Below are 24,140 nucleotides of genomic sequence, written 5' to 3'. Positions count from 1 at the left end.
TCTATCTATATCTAACTACATCTACCTATCAGTATATTTGTCTTTCTATATCTATGCGTCTATGTCTAATTCATCTCTCTGTCAATATGTGTCTACCTATCTATAATTTTCTATGTGTGTCCATCCCTACCTAAATATTGATTTCAAAAAAGCATTTTATTAAAAATCTTTTTTTATTTTATTTTTGACTGTTGTGTTGATCAAAAATTAATATTAAAGAAAATCAAATTCATTGCTATAAAATAAGCAAAATGAAATGGTATTTTTAAATGTATTTAATACTAGTGGTACCCGCACGGCTTTGCCCGTAGGAGAAAAATTAAAAGTTCTTTTGGTTCGTCTGTATATTTACAAATAATGTGTGGTGAATTTCTCACCAATTGGCTTGCCCATGTTACGGTTCGACGTTATGATAACTTAGTAATTTACTCGTCCATCTAATGATAATTTTGCTCGGTAAAATGTTCTTAAAATAGGAATAGAAAAAGAACAAAATCGAATTTTCGAAAAATCACTTCGAGGTGCACACCCCCATGCTACAAACAAACTTTGTGCCAAATTTCATGAAAATCGGCCCAACGGTCTAGACGCTATGCGCGTCAAAGAGATCCAGACATCCAGACAGAGAGACATTCAGATATCCAGACAGAGAGACATTCAGATATCCAGACAGAAAGACTTTCAGCTTCATTATTAGTAAAGATGTCAATATGTAAGATCATCATTATTTTTGAAAATCCTACAGAGAAGCAGTTGCGATTAGTTTTAGAATTATATCAAGTTAACATATTTAGTCGTTTTTTTTTTTTTAGCAATCACGATTGCTAATTGTTTTCATTTGACCGTCTTTGGCATCTGGTTCCTTTTTCAACCCAACCGTCCTCTGCAGGCGCGGCTCCTCCGGTCCTGAGCACTGTCCACCGGAATCCGCTTCGCCGGGTCGGTGGCGTCCATGTCCTCCTACACACACACGCTCACACACACACACACATACGCCAACAGCATTCACACAGGTCTACGCACAAACAACTATACATATGTAACCGCCAAAGATGAGGGTAAGGCTTGGGGGGACAAGAGCCGTTTCTAAAAACAATGGCTCCAATGAGTAGAGTCCTGTCGCAGCTCGTGATTGCGAAAACATAATTTTAATTCAAAATTTCAGAATTCAAATTAATTTTCTTCTCTTTTTTTTTCTTTCTCCCTACAGTGCTCGAATTGGTAACGCCAGATTTGCGAGCCCGAATGAACGGCATCACTACAACTTCGTGGACCTTGGGGTTGTGCCTTCTTCCTCTCATTGCCTGGCAGACGAGGAATTGGCTTTACCTAAGCATCGTGACTACCTGCACTGCGTTCTGCCTCCTTTTGTATGCTAGGTGAGTTATGAAAACGTTTTGAGGGAAATTGGCGGTCCTGGGGGGCCAAATATTTTCAAGTGCACCCCAACCCCAGAAATGAAGTTTATTACTATTTCAATCAGCAGCATGGGGATGTTTCTGTATTTTGATTGTTATGTTATTGAGCATTCAATCTGAAAATATAGCTATCATTCAATAGAACACAAGAAATTTATCTGTTAGTCGAACCTCCGTGCATCGAACTTCCTTATATCAAAATTTTCTATACATCGAAGTCCCAGCAAATTTCCATGCACAAATTTTATCACTCAGAAATGGGGGGACCGTATACTTCAGTCAAATGTTAGGGGGATGTATGTATATTACAAGAAACTATTTACAGGTTAAGTTACTACGATAATTTTAGATGAAAATTAACGGAACAAACGCCAAAATTAGCCAAATTACAACAAATTAATCATAAAAATAATTACTATTTACAAAATTTGTAACAGTATTTTAAGACTAGACACAAAATTTGGAAAATCGCTATTTTTAAAAAAAAGAAGAAAATCTATGTATTTTTTTTTTTTTTTTTTTAATTAGAAGTCACACCGTTTACTAAACCCCATGTTTATTGTAGGGTTCTTCCTGAATCTCCCAGTTGGTTGATTTCCCAGGAACGGTACGGTGAAGCAACTGATATAATGGCCAGAATCAGTAAAATGAATGGGTCGACTGCGCACGAGGGACCTCAGCTTCAGCAGAAAATATTGGTAAATATTGTGTATTCCTTCTCGCTTATTCTCGTCAGGTTCAAAAAGAAATTACTAAAAAAGTCTACCTTTACTTGAAGAGTCTTTCATGGCCCCTATTCTAACTTCAAGGATCGTCCACTCGTAAATTGGGGGGGGGGGGGGGAAGCTATTTCATGAATCACGTCCCATCCCCCTCATGGGTTAGTTAGTCCCTGTGAGTCACATGACCCGTTTTTTAATATATAGTACTATCTGACTAGCGGTTTTATGGAAGAAATAATATCCGGTTTACAGGCGGAAAATGGGCACGTCTATTACCTTTCAAGGATAGTAGTTTTCCATAGATACAGATGTGCGCGTTTGCTTCTTTATTATTTAGACTCAGTTTTTTAAAAATGGCGATCTATTTATTCGCTGTAATAATTTTTAAATCAATACTATATTCGATCTTTATTTTCACTCAAAAATTGATTGATTTATTTTGCTTACAACATAACTTTGAACTTACGATTTGCAAAATTTCAGAACGAAATGAAATCATTTTATTTTCTTTTTGTAGTTTCCATAGAAACTTATTTTGTGTTCACTCATTTTCACCTCAATAAGGACAATAAATAAATGCGGCCCTAGTGAAATTATTATGAAACGCGTGCATCAAAATCCCATCGCTATTTTTCCTTCTCCCCTTCTAGGTTCATTCAGATGGAATCGTCTTAATTTGGACGATCGCCAAATTACAAACAATCCGTGGTCAAACAGTAGACCTATTTACAGTAGTCACATACTTATAATGCTGGTCGAGCAGTAGTGCCAGAAGAAAATTTTGGTAGTTCCCATATTTATCGATTGAATCCTGATGCTGTTTAAAAAATGCTTCTTTAAAACACGGACACCAATGAAAAGAAAATCTTTTTACTAAAGCGTTAGTTATTCACTGTTAAGAATCGGTCATTCCTTCTAATTATTATTATCATTATTTTTTAATCTCTCTAATCAAAAATATCTCATTTACCCACGTGCTCTATTTTTTTTGTTTTTTTTTTTAAATTTAAGTGTGGAAATTAAACATAGAAAAGGTGTCGTCTTTCACTTTAGTATCATAGTTAGAATTAATGCACGAAAGGAGAAAACCACACATTTCAAGTTTCATTTAAATGATTAAAAAAATATTTCCACTGTATAACTCTAGAAAGAAAGATTAAGAGCATTTTCTCTGTTCCATCATACCACACCACAGTTTTGTCCAAGATTGAGGAACCTTTTTGCACAGGCCTCAAATAGAATCTTAAAGGTTATTATTTCACATTTACTATAATATTTTTTAATGAACATATTAAAAACTACTGTTGATACAGTGAAACCTCCGTTAACGGACACTCCCGAATAACGGACACCTCTAATTAACGGACATTTTTGCAAGTCCCAGTCCCTCAATATAGGCCTTTCCATGTAATTCACTCTGAATAACGGACAGTTATTTCACAAAAAATTTCCCTTGCGATCGTAGCACTTCCGGGTTTTTTTCTTTTCACAGAATATCTTAGTAACTGCTTGCCTTACTTACAAAGCTTTTCATCCTCCACAACTGATATCCCCCCCTCCCCGTCATTTCCTTATTACTGTTTCTTGGAATTAAAAGAGTGGTAATGGGCAGAGGCAGCGATTGGGTCTTAAAAGTTGGGGGCAGAAAAAAAAAAAAAACTAAAAGGCATGGTCCTTTTTGCGGGCAGCAAAAAAAGAAAAAAGGAAGAAAAAAAAAGTCATAGTTTTGTAACGGCTAGTTTTGAGAGTATTGAAGCAGATAAGTGAAAACTGATGACAGTCTAACAATTATCGCACGTTTTTCTTAAGATTTTAATGAATTTTGTACACAATAACTATTTAAAAGTTAAGATAAAAAAGAGGAAACTGGGCGCTTTTTCTAACTGGGGCTCTCGGGAGATGCAATTGAGCAGACCGGCGCCGGTAGTAGTCGGCTTTATGGCGCCGTGGTTTCGTTGGGTTGTTTAATTTTTAGACATGAAAAAGATTTGCCCATATTCAAAGTCATATTGCCAACTGTCAATCATGCAATAGTGATACTCGAGATAAAATAAATAAATTAACCATAAAAAGTTTGTGGGGGGGAGGGGGGTTGCTCCGCCGAATCGCCGCCGTTGGTAATGCAAAAAAGAGATGTCAAACTGTTTTAACTGATTACTTTAATTGATTAAATGCTTTTTAAGACAAGTGTGTGCTGTCAGTATACCTTTATTAAGAAAAAACAGATTAATTACACTTGACGTAAAATGTAGTAAACCTTTCGCAATTGTTTCGATTGAGTTCTACAAAGGGAACAACAGCCCATTTTGAAAAAGGTAAATTAAGCAGTTCCTCCTAATAGCAGACACCTCCCAATAACGGACAAAACTTCTAGTCCCTTGACTGTCCGCTATTCGGAGGTTTCACTGTACTACCTTTTACTAGGAGTAGCTAACGGGGGAATCACGGGATGATTTCTTGCCGATCTGTTTATGTTATTGTCCAACTTTCTCAAATGTAAATATGCATTATCATAGTTCACACAAAAGAAAGATTAAATATAGTGTTCAACATCATTCATAACAAATATAGTGTTTAACCATGTAGAGAAATACTCTTCTACAATATAACCTTCCAATGAAAAAAACTCGAACATTTTCATTTGCTGGTTTCTTTCTGTGCAATTGCATGATTATTTTAAACCTAAACTTACTTTTATGTGCTGCTGAATCAACATACTGAGAAACGAACATTTTAAAAACATTTTATTACTAACTCCCTTCTTGTCATTAAGCGAAAAATTTTGAAGATAGACCGCAATGCATTGCTAACATATCGAGTCGATCTTCAATACTAGTTAAACGAGTGTCAACAAGTCTTCATCGTATAAAAAATAATAACGTCGCTGATGTACCATTACCACAATAATACTAATTGAACACAGTGCAGTACAGCAACTTAAAAATCTCAAGAAGTCTTCATGCTGCTTTAAAGCAGCGGATTCCTCATTTTTGCTGCTGCCCTTTAGAAGGAAACTTGATTTGTGCTTTGAAACGCAAAATTATTATGTTATTGTGTTTGTTTTTGTCTTGTCGTCCATGGATAGCACTGCTATTTGACCATGGATTGTATGTAATTTGGCAATCTGCCACGTAAAGACGATTCCATCTGAATGAATCTAGCAGGGGAGAAGGGAAAATAACGATGGGATTTTGATGCAAGCATTTTATAATGTTACTAGTGCCTTATTCATTTATTGCATTTTCAAAACTAAAATAGGGGATACAAAAATAGTTACCATGGAAACAACAAAAAGAAAATAAAATATTTTCATTTCGTTCAGAAACGTAAAAGAAAAATGGTAAGCTCAAAATTTCGTTGTGAATGAATAAATCAATTAATATTTGCCGTAAGAATATGGATCGAATATTCTTTAGATTTAAAATATGCTGCTGTGAGCAAATTTTGATTTTTACAAAACTAAGGCTAAATAATAGAGAAGCAAAAGTGCACATCTGAAACAAACCAATTAACAGCCCTATAAGCTAATAGATACGTCCATTTCCGCCTATAAACCGGATATTAGCCTTTCCATGTAATAGATGGTCAGACAGTAGAAGTATAATTATCTTGCGCACAAAGAGATGGCGGATTAGCTGGAATCGGAAACAGGACACTTCATTTTGCAATAGGTAGGATCAGCGAAAACATGAAAGCAGTAAAGTTTTTACTTCTCGTGAGATCTGGCTGATTCTCCTTATTGTCAAACTGAAGTGGTTCGTTTCCGCTACCAGCTCGTCCGTTATCTCCCCGTGTTCAAGCTGTACACTACCTCGAGATCCAGGATTTCCAGCTTGAACGATAACTGGCTTAAGCATTGAGGGATGAGTCGCCACCAGTCACCTCTACTTCCTCAACTTAGACTTGAGCTTGAAAGGAAAAGTAATTTTCTCTTGTACCTGTGGTAACTATTTAGTAATTGGCATTCAGGTACTGTTTGACATTTAAACCTCAACCTTCCTCAAATTTGCGCATGCGTCAGGTCGCTTCTGATTTTATCAAAATAGGGGAGATATTGATAAGAAAGATAACGAATGTAAGGGGGATTTTTATTTTATTTTTTTGTTTTCCGTTGGATTCGTTTATTAGAAATGTTGGTTCGAGTTGAGGCTTTTTTTTTTTTTTTTTTTTATAGCAGAAATGCTACTATGGTGCATTTTCTTCAACTAGCTGTCACCCCTTTCTAAAATAGAACCGTTCAACGGTGCTAGTCGCGGCTTTCGAGATCAGACAGTATTATAGCCACACAGATATAACAAGCATGTTTCTCGCATTTATTGTCATTTTTTGGTGCACTTAAAAACTATCAATGAAATTAACAATCACCTTTTTTACTTAAATCAAGTACAAATGTTCACAGTAATGAAATATAATGTTAATTCATCTAACAATTTGCAAAATTGTTTAGCCATAATCTTTAAAACATTTAATTTATTTATTTTATTTTATTTTTATTATTTTTTTTTTTTGTTATTTTTTTTTTTTTAGAAACTGGGAGAAAAAAATAAAGAAGCAGAGAGATAGCGAAGAAAAACACTCTCCTGCTGATTTTTTTAAGTATCCGACTTTAAGAAAGCGATTCATCTTGGTCACCGTTTGCTGGTAAGTGTTGTTGCTCGTTACAATGCCATTATTATTATTTTTTCTTCGTGAATAAAACATTAGAATTCTTTTTCAGTGCTTTATTCGTCTATACTGCACCTATTAGTTTGGTTGTTTTCATTAATGCAACATAGTGGCTTTGCTAAAAATAGACGAACGAGTACAGAAGCAGATCGAATGGAGATAAAAGTAAAGAGTTAAAAAAATCTATTATATAAAAATCAATGTTCTGAGGTAACATACATATATCAACGCACAGCCAATACCACTGAAGCCTCAGACTTGAAATTTGGCAGGCATGTCCACATGATTACGAAAGTATCCACTAAGAAAAGATTTTTCGAAATATCAAGTAGTTCGGGAGAAATTAATTAAAACCCTTTAATTTCTGTGAAATTAAAACCTGTAATTGAAATTTAAATCCCTTATTTTCGAAGGCTTTCCTCCATTCAAATTATTATTCAGTACTTCATCTCATTTTTTGGTCCATAGCGAATTTTAAATTTGATATTGCTTTTGTTTCTCACGTGATTCTTTGCTTCTTTTCTCAAGTCATATAATAATGTTTCTGTCTTTTGCTTTCACTTTTTCAAAACTGGAAACGAAGTTTTTAAGAACATCATCACAGATAAAATATATAAAGCATTTAAGTTTTATTTCAGGTATAACTTTGATATACCCCCCCCCCCCCAAAAAAAAAAAAAATTACGCGCCAAATCTGGCACTCCCTACGGACTTTTTAGGGTTGCTGTTTCTTATTTTGCTGTTTCCAATTTAGGTTTTTTCAGCTTTTAGGTTTTTGCTGTTGCCAAATTTAGTATTTTCTTGTATTTTGAACCATTTTTTGAGTTTTTTTAAAAAAAGTTTTGTGGCAACAATTTTTGGATTTCATATATGTTTTAGCGCGCCATTTCATTCATTCGAAAAAAAGGCGCCAAAAACAAGTATTTTGCTTGGCGAGGAAAAAAAAGAGCCAAATTTCCGATTTGGGGGGTATATCAAAGTAGTATTATTATTCAGTACTTCATCTCAACTTTTGTTCCATAGCGAATTTTAAATTTGATACTAGCTGCGTGCCCGGCGTTGCACGGGCTACCTAAAAAATGTAAGAGCAGTCCAGTTGATGCTTTTGTAGTACACTGACACTAGTTTCTAGACAAATGTGTCAGGGGCTGTAATAAATGCACTGAGAATCCTACTGGTCAGAAAACAAATTGCAGTAAAATTATAAGCTTGTCATTATTTTCCGTTAAAACACAAAATATGATGTCTTAATTGAATATTTATGACTTGAATTTCTCAATGAGGTTGTTTCCTTTAGTCAAAAGTAATTAATTTGCAGATTACGGCAAAATAATCGAAAAGTAAACAACTTAAACACCCTGATTACAGGAAAAGCCTTAAAACAAAAGCCTAATTTTATTTCTTTATATTCGAGAAAAAAAATTGCAACAGATGTTTCTTTTCAATGATTTTCTTCACGCTGTAAATTTTAATAAAAGCGTTCATCCGGAAAGTTGAGTTGAAGCACTGAATAATAATTTGAATGGAGGAAAGCCTTCGAAAAATATGGATTTGATTTTGAAATCTAAGAGTCATAATTAATAATTTTTAGTTGATATCTCCGCTAATTATTATCGGAGGATTATGTTAAATAGCCAAACATGAAGACGGGAAGATGACGAATCCATCGATACCTGGTTCGATGGTCAGTTCACTGTCGTTCGGGAGAAGAAGCTTGGACATAGATAGATAGATACTCAGATTTTATATGTATAAGATTGCTTTTGTTTCTCACGTGATTCTTTGAGGCTTTTCTCAAGTCAAATAATAATGTTTCTGTCTTTTGCTTTCACTTTTTCAAAACTGGAAACGAAGTTTTTAAGAAATCATCACAAATAAAATATATAAAGCATTTAAGTTTTATTTCAGGTATAACTTTTATATACCCCCCCCCCCCCCCCCCCCAAAAAAAAAAATTACGCGCCAAATCTGGCACTCCCTACGGACTTTTTAGGGTTGCTGTTTCTTATTTTGGTGTTGCCAATTTAGGTTTTTTCAGCTTTTAGGTTTTTGCTGTTGCCAAATTTAGCATTTTCTTGTATTTTGAACCATTTTTTGAGTTTTTTTAAAAAAGTTTTGTGGCAACAATTTTTGGATTTCATATATGATTTAGCGCTATTTCATTCATTCGAAAAAAGGCGCCAAAAACAAGTATTTTGCTTGGCGAGAAAAAAAAGTCGCCAAATTTCCGACTTGGGGGGGTATATCAAAGTAGTTCCTTATTTCACATCGTAAAAGTAAATGAGTGATGTTTTGCAGTTTATTATTAGTTTGCATAGTACTGATTTAGACAACTGAAGACAACTCCTCCACTTCTCCCCCGAATGGTAACAAGACCTTTTCGGTTTTGGGGGGAGATGTGGAGTGACTTTCCAACGCCATCCAACTAAGAAACCCGGAACTACAGCTGACTTTTTTTTGTAGTAAGTTACCGCCCTAAAGCCAGGGCTAAGGCAGAAATACTTAAAATACACCCCCAGCGCCAGGTATTCCATCCGAGGACTGTAGTTTTGTGCTTTTTAGCACTCATCAGCCCGGAACAGGAATCACACTTGTGACTTCTCTCACAACTTCTGATTGTGTTGGTGAGCTTTTTGCACTGAGAAAGAGGCTCCATTGTAGCCTTGAAATAGCTATATGCTGTATTTTCTTCAAAATTTGTGCTATTTACGTTGTTTTTTCACTTTAATATAAATGATTTTTTTAAGTACAATTTTGAAGAGAAAATGATGTTTCTTTCAAAAACATAAATGATAAGGAGAATTAATTAGAAAATGATTAAAAGTTATTTAGCATTTTAGAAACAACATATGTTTCAAAAACAGTCTTAATTGAAGATAAGAATGATTAAAAATATACTGGTGCAGTAACAAAGTCATGATCAGTAGACTGTCACAATCGATAATATGGTCATAATCAGTAAATTGTTGACTTTAGTAAATTGGTGGAAAACATAACTCAGTTTTTTTTTTTTTTTTTTGAATTTCATTAAAGTAAGAGTCTAAGAGGAAACTAAAATAACAATACCTGTTCACAAAAAATTTTAAATTCTCAGACCCTAAATATTTATTTTTCTTTATTTCAGTGAGGGGAAAAAAAGATTTGTGCTTGTAAATAAAATTGAGAAGGTTTTGAACATTTTTAAAAGCATTTTTATCAATAAAACAGTAGGTTTTCCAGTTTGAGCCGGTAATAGAGGGGGGGGGGGCAAGATGGAAGGCTTGAGTAAACCTACATCACATTACACCCAAGGGTCCCCTGTTCCTATCACAGTAGTGACTTGCCCAGATTAGGGACCCTCGGGACGTTGCAACCTTTTTTATTTAATTCCAAAGTAACAGAATAGAGAATTTAGAAAACAGTAACAGAATACGGAATACAAATAACATAATACTGAATACAAATAACAGAATACAAAATTTTGAACGTTTTAAATTTTTAACATGAAATATAAAATACAAGAGTAAACCTACAATAGAAAAGAAAATGTTTGTAGTCTCCAATTTCTCACAGATGCAATCTGGAGAGTTGAGGAGTATTCTTTAAAAAAAAAGTAAGAATGAGTTAATCCATGATTGGTAAGAAATTGATTGAAATTGGTGTTGAACAACCTGTTAAAAGAAACATTCGGGTGGATTTCAAAAGTCCATCTTGCGTTTTCTGAATTATTCCAACAGATTTGCCAATCAGCAAGAATGGTATTGTTGATGATAATTTTAAGAACTTTAATTGGAATTGGAACATGAAAGTTAGTAGGATAGTATGTACCTGTTTGGCTAAAAAGTCGGTTGAACCCCCCAGATTATTACCATGACCTTTGATCCAAGGAACCGTGCTGAAATTTTTAATTTTAAAGAGGTTAACTTGAGCACCAAAAACAAGAGGGGAAGAAGTACTGATTTAGAATGTGAATTTTCCGTTTCGTGTAAAAGTTTGATTTGCAATAATCGTTAATAAGTCACAAGGACAGACATTAAAAGTAGCAGAGATCGATTTAAGAGAAGACTGTTTTTCACACGGCCAATTTTTTGTAGCTTGCTCCAGAGTCAGTTCCATCAAGCAGCTTAATAGTTTTAGCAACAGAAGAAAAAAAAACCCAAAAATGTTGTACACAAAAGAAGTTCTTGCTTAAACATAGGTATAACAATAAAATGAGGATGGCCTGCGTTTGCAAAGAAAATCAATACTTTAAAAGGATTGTTAATGACAGTTAACGATCGGTTAAGGACAAGGGCATATATATAAGAAGTCCAGAGGCCCCGGGACCCTCCCAAAATTAGAAAAAATTCTAGGTAATAAGTAATTATTATAGGGGATTTTCGTAACTAGGTGCACTAAGCACTGTAATCCCAATGCTAATTCCATTACCCGAACAATGCCGGGTACGGGAATGCTAGTAAATAAATAAAACTTGGAGGCTGGCAAGTTAATCGTTCGGTAAATAACTGACGTTTCCCATTTTTACTTTTTCTAGACATGTCAAAAAAAGAAAAAGAAAAAAAAACATTTTTGAAAAAAGCTTTTATATATCAGTCGATAATTTTGAATTTCATCGAATATGTTCAACATCGAAAGAATAAGAGAATATAACACAGTATTTTAAAAGTTTAGCAGACTTTTGCTAGTATTCTGATTACTTTCACACTACAATAGAATATTTTCATTGCTGAACGATTTCTCAATTTCAGATAACGTTATTAGACTATGCTTTCCATCTTCGGAAATTAATGAAGGTATTTTTCAGAATTTCTTTTTTGCAAAAAAGTTTTAAATATCTGATGTTTTTCACATAAAGGGAAAAGGAAAGTTTCTGGACGAAAATTATGAAATATCGTTGGATATTTTTCTTTTTCTCATGGCGCTAGAGGTACTGCCTTTTGCAAACCTAGAGCGATCTCTTGATATTAAGGCCACTAAATAAGGGGAGCTGACTCATCCTCCATTTTGGTTCCAAAATTGCCGGGGGACAAAATTAGTATTTGTACAAAAGCCTCGTTGCAGAAAACTGGTGTCGAAGCTTTAGATGGGTTGCCTGATTAATGTTTGATTATTGTATTCTGTAAATGAAGATTTAAATCAAACAAATTAAAAACAAATAAGGTGTGAAAAAAAGGTCCATTACAGTAAGCATTTCCTGATATACTTTTGTTGAATTCGTAAACGAGGTTATCTATCTAGATGTACCTTAACTGACATTTTACTCAACTTATCATCAATTTTTGTACGAAATAGCAACCAGCGAATAGTATAACGTATTTATAAATACTAGAAACAAGGTTGGATCCAAAGCTGTCTTGGAACCAAAATGTCGGATAAGTAGGCCTGTTCTTTTAAAACTGGTTCTACCCGATATATCATCACTATCACGTTTTCACGTGGCACCACTTGGAGAAATATTCTGCAGACTTTCTCAAGAAATTGCGACGTACGTCGCACTGTCGCGCTGTTTCTGCTACCGGGTATCTTTTATGCACTACCGTATTAGAGTTGGCGATAATGCTCACACTAAGGGTTTAAGAGGGGAGTTACCCCTCCCCCTCACTGCGCTAATGCCTCTTTTCCCTTTTTAAGTCCCGTTATTGTTGCCACGTAAAAAGTCGTCATTTTGATGTTTCAAAGTCATTTTGATGAGTCTATCTAAGTCATTCCAGTTTGTCAGCAATCAGATCAGGGCGTCACTTCCCTGTTGCAGGTTGGGCAACTCCATCCCGTACTTCGGCCTGCAGATGAACGTGAAGAACCTGGCCGGCAACGAGTTCCTCAACTTCTTCCTGGTGTCCATCGTCGAGATCCCGGCCCACCTGTGCACGTGGCTCTTCATGGAGCGCATCGGAAGGCGCTGGTGCTCCGTCTGCGCGTTCGCCGTCACAACTGTCGCCTGCCTCCTGCCCGTCCTCTTCTCATCAGGTAGGTAATCGACAACAGGCCCAATTTAACTGGCATACTGGCATTTGCAAAGGCGCCCATCCCAACCGGGGGCGATCTTAGATCAGTAACGCATAAATACGGCAAGTTGGTGTGGTTGTTGACGAAGGAATCTTCGCGGGGGAAAGTGAAGGGAGACCACGTGACTACGTACTTCCACGGAAGACGTTTCGCCAGAACTGCACTAAATCTCGTAAGGATTTGAATAGTCGTCGATTTTAATTGTTTACCTTCCGCCTGAAGTGTTTTGGCACATTTTTTTCTTGTCACCCTCAAGCGCATAGTTTACTGATTCAGGAATAAGTGCTTTCTTTTCAATTTGTACAGTAAGTTGTTGAGTTCTGCCGATTTAAAAATGGTTCTAAAAGTTGCGCTCTCGAAGAATAGAGAGAGGAAAACGCCGAAACCCCAAAGTTTTCGGTCACGTGGTACACGGCTGCGAAATTATTTGATCTTTTCCCCCTGGTCATAAAAGTTGTCGCCTTTACTCTTGCTTCAGCGCATACAATAGCGGCTCAATGGAATGGCTTGTCTATCTCTCGATGGTCTAAGGGGGCGATGGTGCCCCCTCAAATACAACAGAGCACCCTTAGAACGAGAACCTCCCCCCACCCCCCAAAATGAGATCCAAAACCCTGTCAAATTCCCTCCACTTCCCTTCTAAAAGTTTCACTGGCGCAGTCCTCGTGAGCACTACTGATTTGTTAGGGATACAAGTACACGGTGATTCAACAAGATTTACACAATTTAAAACTGTTATATTTCCTGCTCTATTTATTGTACTATAATTCTGAAAATTGCATGTATTTATGCATATACAGGGTGTCCAGCAAAGGACTCCCTGGTTTCAAAATTAAATATCTCGGAGACAAAGGACGAATATTGGAATAAAATAAACGGTATGTTTACTGTGAAACCCATAAAAATCATATACAGGAACTTGGAAATTAGTTTTAAAAACTGCCAACAGGTGGCGCTGCACAATGTAATTGCAATAGGAGTCTCTATAACTAGTGCTGCGAAGAGGTTAGTTGTTTAGTCTCTCAGATATGCTTACATATACGCTAGAAATTATCGTCCAACCTCTTCGCAGCACTATTTATGGAGACTTCTATTGCAATTACAGTGTGCAGCGCCACCTGTTGGAACTTTTTAAAACTAATTTACAAGTTCCTGTATATGATTTTTATGGATTTCACAATAAACATACCGTTTATTTTATTCCAATATCGTCCTTTGTTTTCGAGATATTTAATTTAGAAACCAGGGAGTCCTTTGCTGGACACCCTATACATAGAAGTTTACAGATGTTCAATATGCCTTCTTTCAGATGCACGGACAACGTAACGCAATTCATCCAACACTAAATGGAGTAATGTATTGCGTCGCTGAGTTTACCGCCTCTATGATACAGTTTTGTAGGTCACTCAAATTAAAGCCCTTTTAATTCATATTGTTACGAGTTCGATGCAACTTCAAACTTTCTTCGAAATGGCGATTGGAATCGTCATTTCGAAGAAAGTTTGAAGTTGCATCGAACTCGTAACAATTTGGCACCAAACGTGGGGCTCGAACCCACGACCCCGAGATTAAGAGTCTCGTGCTCTACCGACTGAGCTAGCCCGGCTGGTTCGAGCCCCACGTTAGGCGCCAAACTGTTACGAGTTCGATGCAACTTCAAACTCTCTTCGAAATGACGATTCCAATCTTGATAAAAACACAATGAATTTATTTCAAATATGAACAATAGAGCAGGTAACAATTGCAAACATCCAGCAATTAATCGAATATCGTTAAACACCGTACATTACTCAGTACACCACGCATTTAAATCCAACATACGTGAAAAGAACAAATTCGAAAAGCACAGCGCAAGCCCTAATACATTTACAGAAAGCAGTGAAAAATGAGACTAAACAGTTAGAAAGCAAACTGACTGACTCCATCATTCACAAGACGCCCGGCGTTTTATACCAGCAAAGAAATATCTAGAAAATCCTACAACGTTCTACCAATATTTCTCATATTTTCTTTTTATTCATTCACGAATCCTATCATTTGGAAATGGGGCGACCATGTTCTTCATTCGAATGTGAGGGGGTTGTATATGCATTACCAGAAACTATTTACAGGTTAAGTTACTACGATAATTTTAGATGACTGTTAGTGGAATATTTTCTCAGATTACAACAAATTAGTCATAAAAATAATTACTAGTCACAAAATTTGTAACGATATTTATGGGAAGAGGTGGTACATAAATGGTATTTTTTACGAACCCAGGCACGTCATTTAGGGGATCGGGGAGGGCTCAACTGCCCCCTCTGCTTTGTAAAATTAACGTATTTACACGAAATTGGAAGTGGTTTTTGCCGTTTTGTGGTAAAAATTTGCGTTGAGTTATACCTTTTGTCCCTTTGCTGAAAAAATTCAAAATTTCGGGCCTGCACGAACTTTCACAAAAAGATAAAGTAACAATAATAATTTAAAAAATCGCAAACTCGCTTCTATTGAATTCATGAATGCAAAAAATCTTGTGTTTCATAGTAGCCATGTCGCTTACAATTGCTACTGGTAGTAATTCAATAACAACTGACGCTACAGCACAGAACGGTACTGGAACACTCTAGTGGTTAGTATTCTAAACTCTTACAGTATCCTCTTGCAAATATACCTAACAAAATACAAGTGCAACGTGCAGGAAATATAGCCATTTGAAATAGTGTCCAACCTTTTGAACTACCCTGTATTTGACACTCTCGGAAATAAATTCGTGCAATAAGCTCGAAAAATAGTGTAGAGTGGCTCAGTTATGGTAGCGATTCGTCAGTTTTGATCGGGATAAGGTCCTGGCGGGGGAGAACACACGAGTAGGTGGTCATTTTCAGGATCTGCCGTAAGCGTTATCCAAAACAACAGCATAAAAATTAAATTGAAACAATAATGGAAAGCAAAAATGTAGAAATAGAAAAAGTATTTATTTATCAGTACTTTGTTAGTTCATGGTTTGAGTTTCTCCAATTAAGTAAAAAACAAGTTGAATTCTTACTTTATAAATACAATAAAGCTTGAGTTTCGACCATGGGGAATACTAAATTTGAATTTAACTGAGACGTAATTTATGCCAATTGAAACACATTTTTATTATTCAAATGGCTGAGGTTCTTTCAAACAACGCAAACAATTACTTCTTTCTTGGAAAGAAAATGATTTTAATATCATTTCGTAAACCTCCATACTCAGCCATTTTCTTTTTTTAAACAGTTTATCCATCAGTGGGAGTGATAGCATCTTTAATTGCCAAAGCAGGCACAAGTTCAGCCTTTATGACTCTTTACCAGCAAGGACCGGAGTTATTTCCAACCGCACTTAGGGGTGTTGGTTTAGGCATGAGCGGCACCATTGGAACAGGATCAACCTTAATGGTTCCATACATTGTTTATTTGGTAAGTCAATCAACAAAAACTATATCTCAAATTACATTTTCTCTAAATTTCTATTAATGTATTTTTCACAGGATTTCAAGTGTTTATGGACATCTGCTGAGTCTAACTTAACATAAAATGCTTCAGAGATTCACGCAAATTTTTGATGAAAAATGGAATCTTTTTTCACTCGGGCAACAAGGCTCAAAACTTGACTACTAAGTCAGCAAATTGGACTGATCAATTTAAATTATGTAACTAACCAAAGTGGAAGAAAAGTGATTGCCCCCCCCCCTCTCCTTTTTTTTTCTTTGGAGTGTGATGCAACCATGTCCTTTGAGTGGAACACAGGTAGAGGTGGACTCACTTGAGGTCAAATAAAACTGCATTTTGGTTCATCTGATCGTATAAAGATATTTACTTTTCGTTAAATTTATATATAAGTTCATTTCTGTTTAATAAAATGGTGCACAAGTTTTAAGAACTACACTGCATCAGCCGAAAATCACCAGAGACTTTCGATGTTAGACGTTGTGTTGAATTTCTTGGGAACTACACCCGGAATTGATCTCCAACTTCCATCGCTTACAGGGCCGGCGAGAGGCCATGTCAGCTTAGGCGGAAACTTGGGGCCCGATCCTTTGGAGGGCCAAACTCGGAATAGTAGTAGTATAAATGTTACGAGTATTAAGACGGGTACTTGGCTGGAGGGGCCGGCTGGTGGCTTGATGGTAAGGCACTCGCAGTCTACGCCTTAGACTCGGGTTCTGACCTGAGGTGGCCAGTCGGTGGATTTTCGAGATGCAGAAAATCATCAGCGCCCATGTCGTATTCGTTTGGCTTTGAATTCCTTCGGCAAAATTAAATTCCTTGTGCAGTTTGCATCGAAAAGAGCCCAGGTGCCTCCATCTGGTGGAAACTGGACGTCAAAAACTACTTTTGTGTCATGCCTCAAGCGCCTTAATGGTATCGCGTGAAAAACTGATACCCTGTCGGGGAGCGCATTAGGTCTGGAAAAGGCCTAATGACCTCTTACAGAGCCCCATTGGGGAAATAAATATTAAGGAGGGAGGGAGGCGAGGGAGATCAGGTGAGGAAACTGTCTAGGAGCCCGCCTTGGCTCTCAGCGGCCCTGATCACGTAACGGATTTGCTTGAGCTCATACTTTCCACTAAATAATCTATCACAAGTACTTAATAGAAGAACAAAACAGTTGTCACAAATGTGACAGAAACGGTACTGCTCTCAGGAACCGAAACCAGCAGGTAGGGCAAAAAGAACTAATTTTGGCTCATGATGATGGTATTCCACGTCATTTCTTCATATACGTTCGCATCTATTGAATACATTGGCAGCTGAACGGACTTTGTGTGAGTAGTTTGCAAGAGCAAGCAGCTACCTACTGCGGCAAATTTTATATTTTATACATTTTTTTACTGTCTTTGAAATGTTTTAATACCTGCTAAATTCGTCCCTGTTAATTATTATAAACTTAGCTGGGATGCCAATAGATTCCCATTTTTGCTAACAGTACAAAAAATCCCAAAATTTCGGATCCTCAATTTTACAAATCGAAGCTATTTCAAATCTAATTATAAAAAATACAATTGTCAGTTAGCATGTGTTTAAATTTAATCGTATTTAACTATGTCGACAAAATCATCAAATTTAAAAACGCTTTATTACAAAACTATTTCTTTTCTTGAAAAGCACTAAAAATCTTATTTTTGATAAAGTAGCAAAAATAAAGAAGAATATTTCAAAGCACTTTCATTCTTACAATTGTTTCAAGTACTTTTTTTAATACTACTTTGCTTTAGAGCTAATATCACAATGCAGTTATTTTCGCTATAAGCACATTTTTTTTTTTTTTTTCTAAATCCTCAAATTAAGTGGTTTCAAGCTATTTTTTATGCTTGTAAATGATTACAGTTGGTTCATGATCTGTACTTAAAGTTAGGAAACCGCCTTTCACTTAACAAATGTTCTGTCTTTTATCACAGACCCGTTACGGCACATACATACCATTCCTGGTATTTGCTATCATAACGATGATATCCTGCGTTTGCGCCTCATTTCTGCCAGAGACGTTAAACCGAAAGCTTCCTCAGACAGTTGCCGATGCAGAAAACTTTGAAAAACACAGAAAGTTCTTCTCGTGTTCGCAGTAAGTAGCCATTGAAATCTGTGTATTTGTATTTATTTCAGATAGCAGGCGGGTATCAGTTGAGCACCTCGGTGCAAAAATGGGACAGTTCCATCTTTAAAAACTTTAGTAACCTTTCACTGCATGATAAAATAGGGGAAAAAATTAAATCGATGCCTCTGTTTTATTGAAGTATTTTTTTTTTAAATCATACTGTGATTTAATAATGTAAAATAAACCTTTTTACAGCAACAGGACTGTAGTTCAGATTCCTGCAATGAGTTTAGATCAGAATTTTACTGAAAAAGGAAAAAGTCATTGAAAACACCGTATTTCAGCCCTTGGAGTTTCGAATCCACGATATTTGTGTGTTTTAAACCAGGGCTTCGCAACCGGTGTGCCGCGGCACACTGGTGCGCCGCGACAAGGAACTCGGTGTGCCGCAGTATTTTCATAGTTATATAAAAAGAAAGAGCATTGACGTATTTTATTTTAAAGTTACGACCGAATAGCAATTGTATCGTTCTGTAACTTCTCAATTCACCCTGTCGATCATGTGCAATAAGACATACCCAACAAGGGGAGAAGCGATAACTGGATTCGTAATCCATTCTCTTCATCTGCGGATGCATCAGTTAAAGACCTTTCTTTGAGGCGCGAGCATAATTTATGGACCTCAAGAACGACCGTACTCTTAAACTTAAGTTGAGCGAAGTGCCTCTGGACGAATTTTGGTTGCTGGTTAAAAATGAGTATCCCACTATCTTTTGTCTTGCTATTGATGTGCTGCTACCATTTCCAACTACATATCCTTGCGAACTCAGCCTCCCAGCCCTCGCACTTATAAAAAACAGTAAGAGATCATCTCTAAAGAGCTTGGATCAAGAACTTCGTGTAGCTCTTTCCAGCATAGAGCCGAACATCAAACGTCTTTGCAAAAATTAGTGCCAAACGGAAGTTAGGAGCTTGGTTTTAATTTCTTGCTTGCTTCTTTCTTGAAACATTATTTGATAAATCGTTTAGTTGCAGTGTGCACTTTTATGACATGTTTGACAGAAATGCTTTGAAACACATGAAGCATAATTTTCTGTAAATAGCTATAGTTTTGTTGTTCATTATCAACCTCAATACATTCGAAATATTTCTGCTTTCTAAATAAATTTAAATACACTACGTTTGTTATAATTGTTTTATTCATATGAAAAAAGTCCCCCCCCCCCCGTCTTTCCAGTGAATGATAAAAACATTTCTATTTTACCATTGCGAAATTAAGTTCAGTGTGCCTCGTTGATCTAGAAATTTCTTAAGTGTGCCGCAAAGTAAAAAAGGTTGGGAAGCACTGTTTTAAACGACGTTCTTATCAATTGAAGTAACGGGCATCCAGTTTCGAAGGCTTATGCATCAGTACACTGCGTGAGAAAATAACCCGAAAATCTTTTTTTTTTTTTCCTTTGAAAAACAGTCAAAATGTGAAGTGTTTGATTATTTTTCGCCGGAAGCGGTGAAAAAAAGTTATTAAAAATCATTGATTATTTCATAGACGTAAAAAATAGTAGTAAGGAATACAAATCTGTTTTTTTTTTTTTTTTTTTTTTTTTGTTTTGTTCGCTGTCGTCTTACGACATTTTTTATCACATATAGAGGGCCGTGTGCGCAAAACATGTTTTTCCTGGGAAGATTATCATGAAAATTCGAAGAAAAACAAAAATATGCTTTCAAACTACTGCTATTCACCACAATAGTATCATGAATGAGTAACTTAATAATGTTGACTCAGAATTGTTCATAAATCCATAAAATTTCATCCAATTACTCTGAAAATAAGAAACAAAGTTTTCAATTTCTCCAGGGAAAATATATTCTTTAAACATCTAACTAGAATGGAATTTTGTAAACATGTTTACTAGACAAGGGATTAGTTATTTTTCTTTGACTTAGGTTGTTAAACTTGTTGCAGCTAGTAGAAACTTTAACCGAAAAACATTCGGATCGTTTTACGATTGTGAATTTTACGATGATTTGCGGATTGTTCTGATAACAGTTAAACAGTTCAAAAAGCTATGAAGAATTTTCAAAATTGATTCTCATTGCTTTCATCTTCTGAAAGAAAGTAAACCACAGTGGTTTCCTTAGTAACATCTGTTTGCTTTTTCAGCGTAAACATTTGGGACTTATGATTGAGCCAGAAAAAAGTAAAATTACTTAGAAAAAAGGAAGCGTCAGATCGCGTTTGTGATGCCATTAATTCAACTGATTAAAACTAAAGTGAAAGTGAGGAATTTCTCAGAAATTAAATTACCGGTAATGCTATGGGCCTACATGCACAGGCTTAATAACAGTAGCAATGAACCAGGCGATTTTTGACCCGGCAAATATTTTTAGGACTATATTTCTTATAATGTTATAAAAATCTAATAGTATTTTTGCAACAGAAAATGAAATCGTTGACAAATTATGACGTAGAAAAGTCGATCTGAATTTCATAATCGACGTTCAAAATTTCAAGCTGAGGCAGAAATGTATCAAATGCTGAAAATTAATAGTACTCCAGTATATACTATTTTATTAAGTGGGTCTTTTTTCTTTGACTTTTAGGGGGTGTGAGGATCCGGACGAAGAAAGTGGCGATGGACAACCACCAAGTAACTGGCAACCGGCAACTTTGTCCCCACAAGACTTAATGCGTACCATTGAAGACCCCATGTCGAAGAAAACTCTCCCATGCTACATGAAGAGGGATTCCATGTCCTCCATTGTAGGAATATCCATGACAGCTGAGGGTGTCATCAAGGCAAGATGAGTAACCTCGTGTCGAGCAGAAATACACTGGCCATAAACACTTAAGTCAAACTTCATAGCAGATTTTCTGAGCTGACTCTGAATTATTAATGCTCATTGAACATCTTGCGTGATTTTCTGATCCAGGACAGAAATCTAAAACTCGATGCCTACTGAGGCGGTCAATTATTTCGTTGGTCTGTTCTAAGGCCATTTTATTAGAGATAGAATAGGGTAACGGCATCAGTAACAGACAAGGATCCAGTAACAGACAACCATAAGTTTGGATTTAAAAATAAGAATTTTAGGCGGGTGAAACCGATGTTGCTGCGATCCATGAATACGGTGCAAGCATCTGGTGTTTATCAGAGTGAATTTTATGAGCCAGTTGGTATTTACAAGACAGTGGTGGAAGGTTATATGAACAGCCACTACGAGGTCAGCTGGAGTTTCATGTTCATTTGAATTTAATAAGACTTTAGTTCTAAAAATAAAGAACACTTGCACATTTTGAAGAGAAAAGGGGTATTCTGCCCATTACTCATCCTTTCCACACCCTATCTGTTACTGGGTATTATCAGATTTTTCGGTGTCTGTTACTGGGGGTTGGACCTTTTTTCGAAATTGAGCAAATAAAAATGGAATTAACTAATTCTGAGGATCCAGAAGAAGCCAAACTTTAGATGAGGTGTAGTTGAATGAGAGAAAAATAGTTTAAAAATTCTAAAAACACTAAAAGTCTCAGAAAATTAAGGTAACCTGAGAGCGATGTCTTAAGCATGTCTGTGACTGGTGCCGTTACTCCATATTTTCAGAGAAGTGTTCAATGAAATTTGTATTATTCGTATTTTACGTATCTCAACATTTATACATGATTTCATAGGTTTTCATTGATATATTTTGAATCAAAAGTTCATTTTGACTGATCATGAAAATGTGCATTAAGCAGGTTCGTTTTGCATCCTTGTTTTACAATGTCGCGTGGAACATATTTGGGATCGAATGGTTAAGTACATTGTATTGATCTTCTTAGAATGTTTCCCAAAGCTTGTGCAGTCCTGAAATCAAGGATTTCAATTCAGAGAGTTGATTTCGATGTCACTGAAATGAAGGATCTCAATTTATAATGTTGGTGTTCATGTTGCTCAAATCAAAGACCTCAATTTAGAATGTTGATGCCCATGTCCTTCTTGACCTTCATGTCAATACTTCCCGTTCAATCCATTCAGCAACGTTTGTGAGTGTACACGTTTCAAGAAGTATCATTCGGAGAATTAAACAGAGCAGTTATAGCGAAACAACTTTTTTTGTATTTTCTGAAAAGTTAAAAAAGATATCTGAACTTCTTTCTAAATTCTTCAGATAACTTTAAAAGAGTTCTGTGATTTTTTTGAAAAAAGGTACTCTGATTGATTGATTGATACGGGCTGTGACTCTCCCCAGTTTCTGGATCCAAGAGTAGTACTTAGGCGCATTGCCTACTCTGCTTCAACAAGTACTTACATAATTATTTGTTCTACCTCAGTTGGTTATTTGTGGATATCATGTATTCGCCATAACGGAACATATTGCATCAAGTGCTGCTTGACAACACCAAAGCTAGTATTTTCATTAATTCTGCAACAAGCAATACGTTAATATTACTTAACTTAAAACATGTACAGGGTAACACACACACACATATATATATATGCATATATATATATACATACTGTTGTGTATAAAGTATCACTTGCATTAAACTTAAAGTATCAACTATGCGTCAGATAATACTATTTTGCATGAAGTATTTTTTTACACCATATACAGTATGCCCACTAAATCCCTTTGCCTCTTCTTGAACTTTGGAACGGTTGCTGCTATATTCAAACAAGCGGTATCTGTGTTATAATAAAGTAACCATTTTCTGCTGAAAAAACTACCTACGGCGTCACTTAGTGGAAAACTTCGAAGTTAACACTCCTATCTTGAAAATGGATCGATATAGGAGGGAAAATGAATTACTAAACTGTAGAGCATCATCGCTTTAGCACGAAAAGACACCTTGCGAACAATGCAAAGAATAGAAAGGTTAAAACTCGTGTTTGGTTTTTAGCAATTTCCTATACTGTCCACCTGTTGCAAGTTGAGCTCCGCTGCCCGACCGATTAAACGATTCCATTTGTTGAAATAGGGGTGAGGAAAAACGGCTGAAGAACTTGCGGATTTAGTTTGCAGTATTATTGCCCGTTTGGCGAACAATATAACTAAGGTAAGAAGTTGCAAGCGGTACAAGATTTTTTCCCCAATAAAAGGTTGCAATAGTAGTCCAACTCTGCGCCTAACTATTCCTTTTCTTAGTGATTGCTTTCTCTTGAAAGAAATGAACTTGCTCAAAGCCACAGCTCAACTTGTCGAAGGTGGGTTGTACTACGAAGTGAGAAAACTATCTGAGATAAAGTAAATTGAAAAAGAAACTAGTATGTTGTGGCCATCACGAAACTTTCTTCTATATCTTTCTTGTGAATTCTGATCAATTCCTATGCTTGAAAAGAATGCAATATTCCCAGCAAAAAAAAAAAAAAAAACTTGACGACCGTCCGAATTCCTGAATTCCCGCAAAAGCAAAGCAAAGAACGATTTGAAAGTTATTTTAAAAGCCTTGCTTGAACTAATTAGATGTTTTATTTGTTAACAAACATAAAATGGCAACAGTTATTAATTTTAAATCATTGCGATAACATTTCCGATTATCTCCCGAAAATTAAAATCACGTGAAATAAGCAGACGAGAGTATTGTAATTTATCTTTCTTATTGTTGCATTTATAAAACTACTAGCTGCGTGCCCGGCGTTGCACGGGCTACCTAAAAAATGTAAGAGCAGTCCAGTTGATGCTTTTGTAGTACACTGACACTAGTTTCTAACGCGTTAAGGAATAAATAAATGCGCGTAAAGCAAGGTTTGCAAAACACCAGTAAAACATATTTTTGCCAAAACACCTCATCAACGTTAATAATCGTTATCAATGATACAAGTTATGA

The 24,140-nt window shown here is 36.0% G+C and overlaps 1 non-coding gene and 1 pseudogene across 1 annotated transcript; one reads left to right on the top strand and one right to left on the bottom strand.

Moving 5' to 3' along the window:
- Positions 1-23,857, top strand: part of LOC129227539 (carcinine transporter-like) — a 34,953-nt pseudogene extending 11,096 nt beyond the window's left edge.
- Positions 14,324-14,396, bottom strand: Trnak-cuu (transfer RNA lysine (anticodon CUU)). Its single transcript has one exon. It is a non-coding gene; the product is annotated as a tRNA-Lys (tRNA).
- Positions 23,858-24,140: the final 283 nt, after the last annotated feature.

Source organism: Uloborus diversus, chromosome 8 (genome assembly GCF_026930045.1).
Source record: "Uloborus diversus isolate 005 chromosome 8, Udiv.v.3.1, whole genome shotgun sequence".
Classification (NCBI taxonomy): domain Eukaryota; kingdom Metazoa; phylum Arthropoda; class Arachnida; order Araneae; family Uloboridae; genus Uloborus; species Uloborus diversus.
Note: the sequence above shows the minus strand (reverse complement) of the source record. Positions and strands in the feature narration are given on the sequence as shown.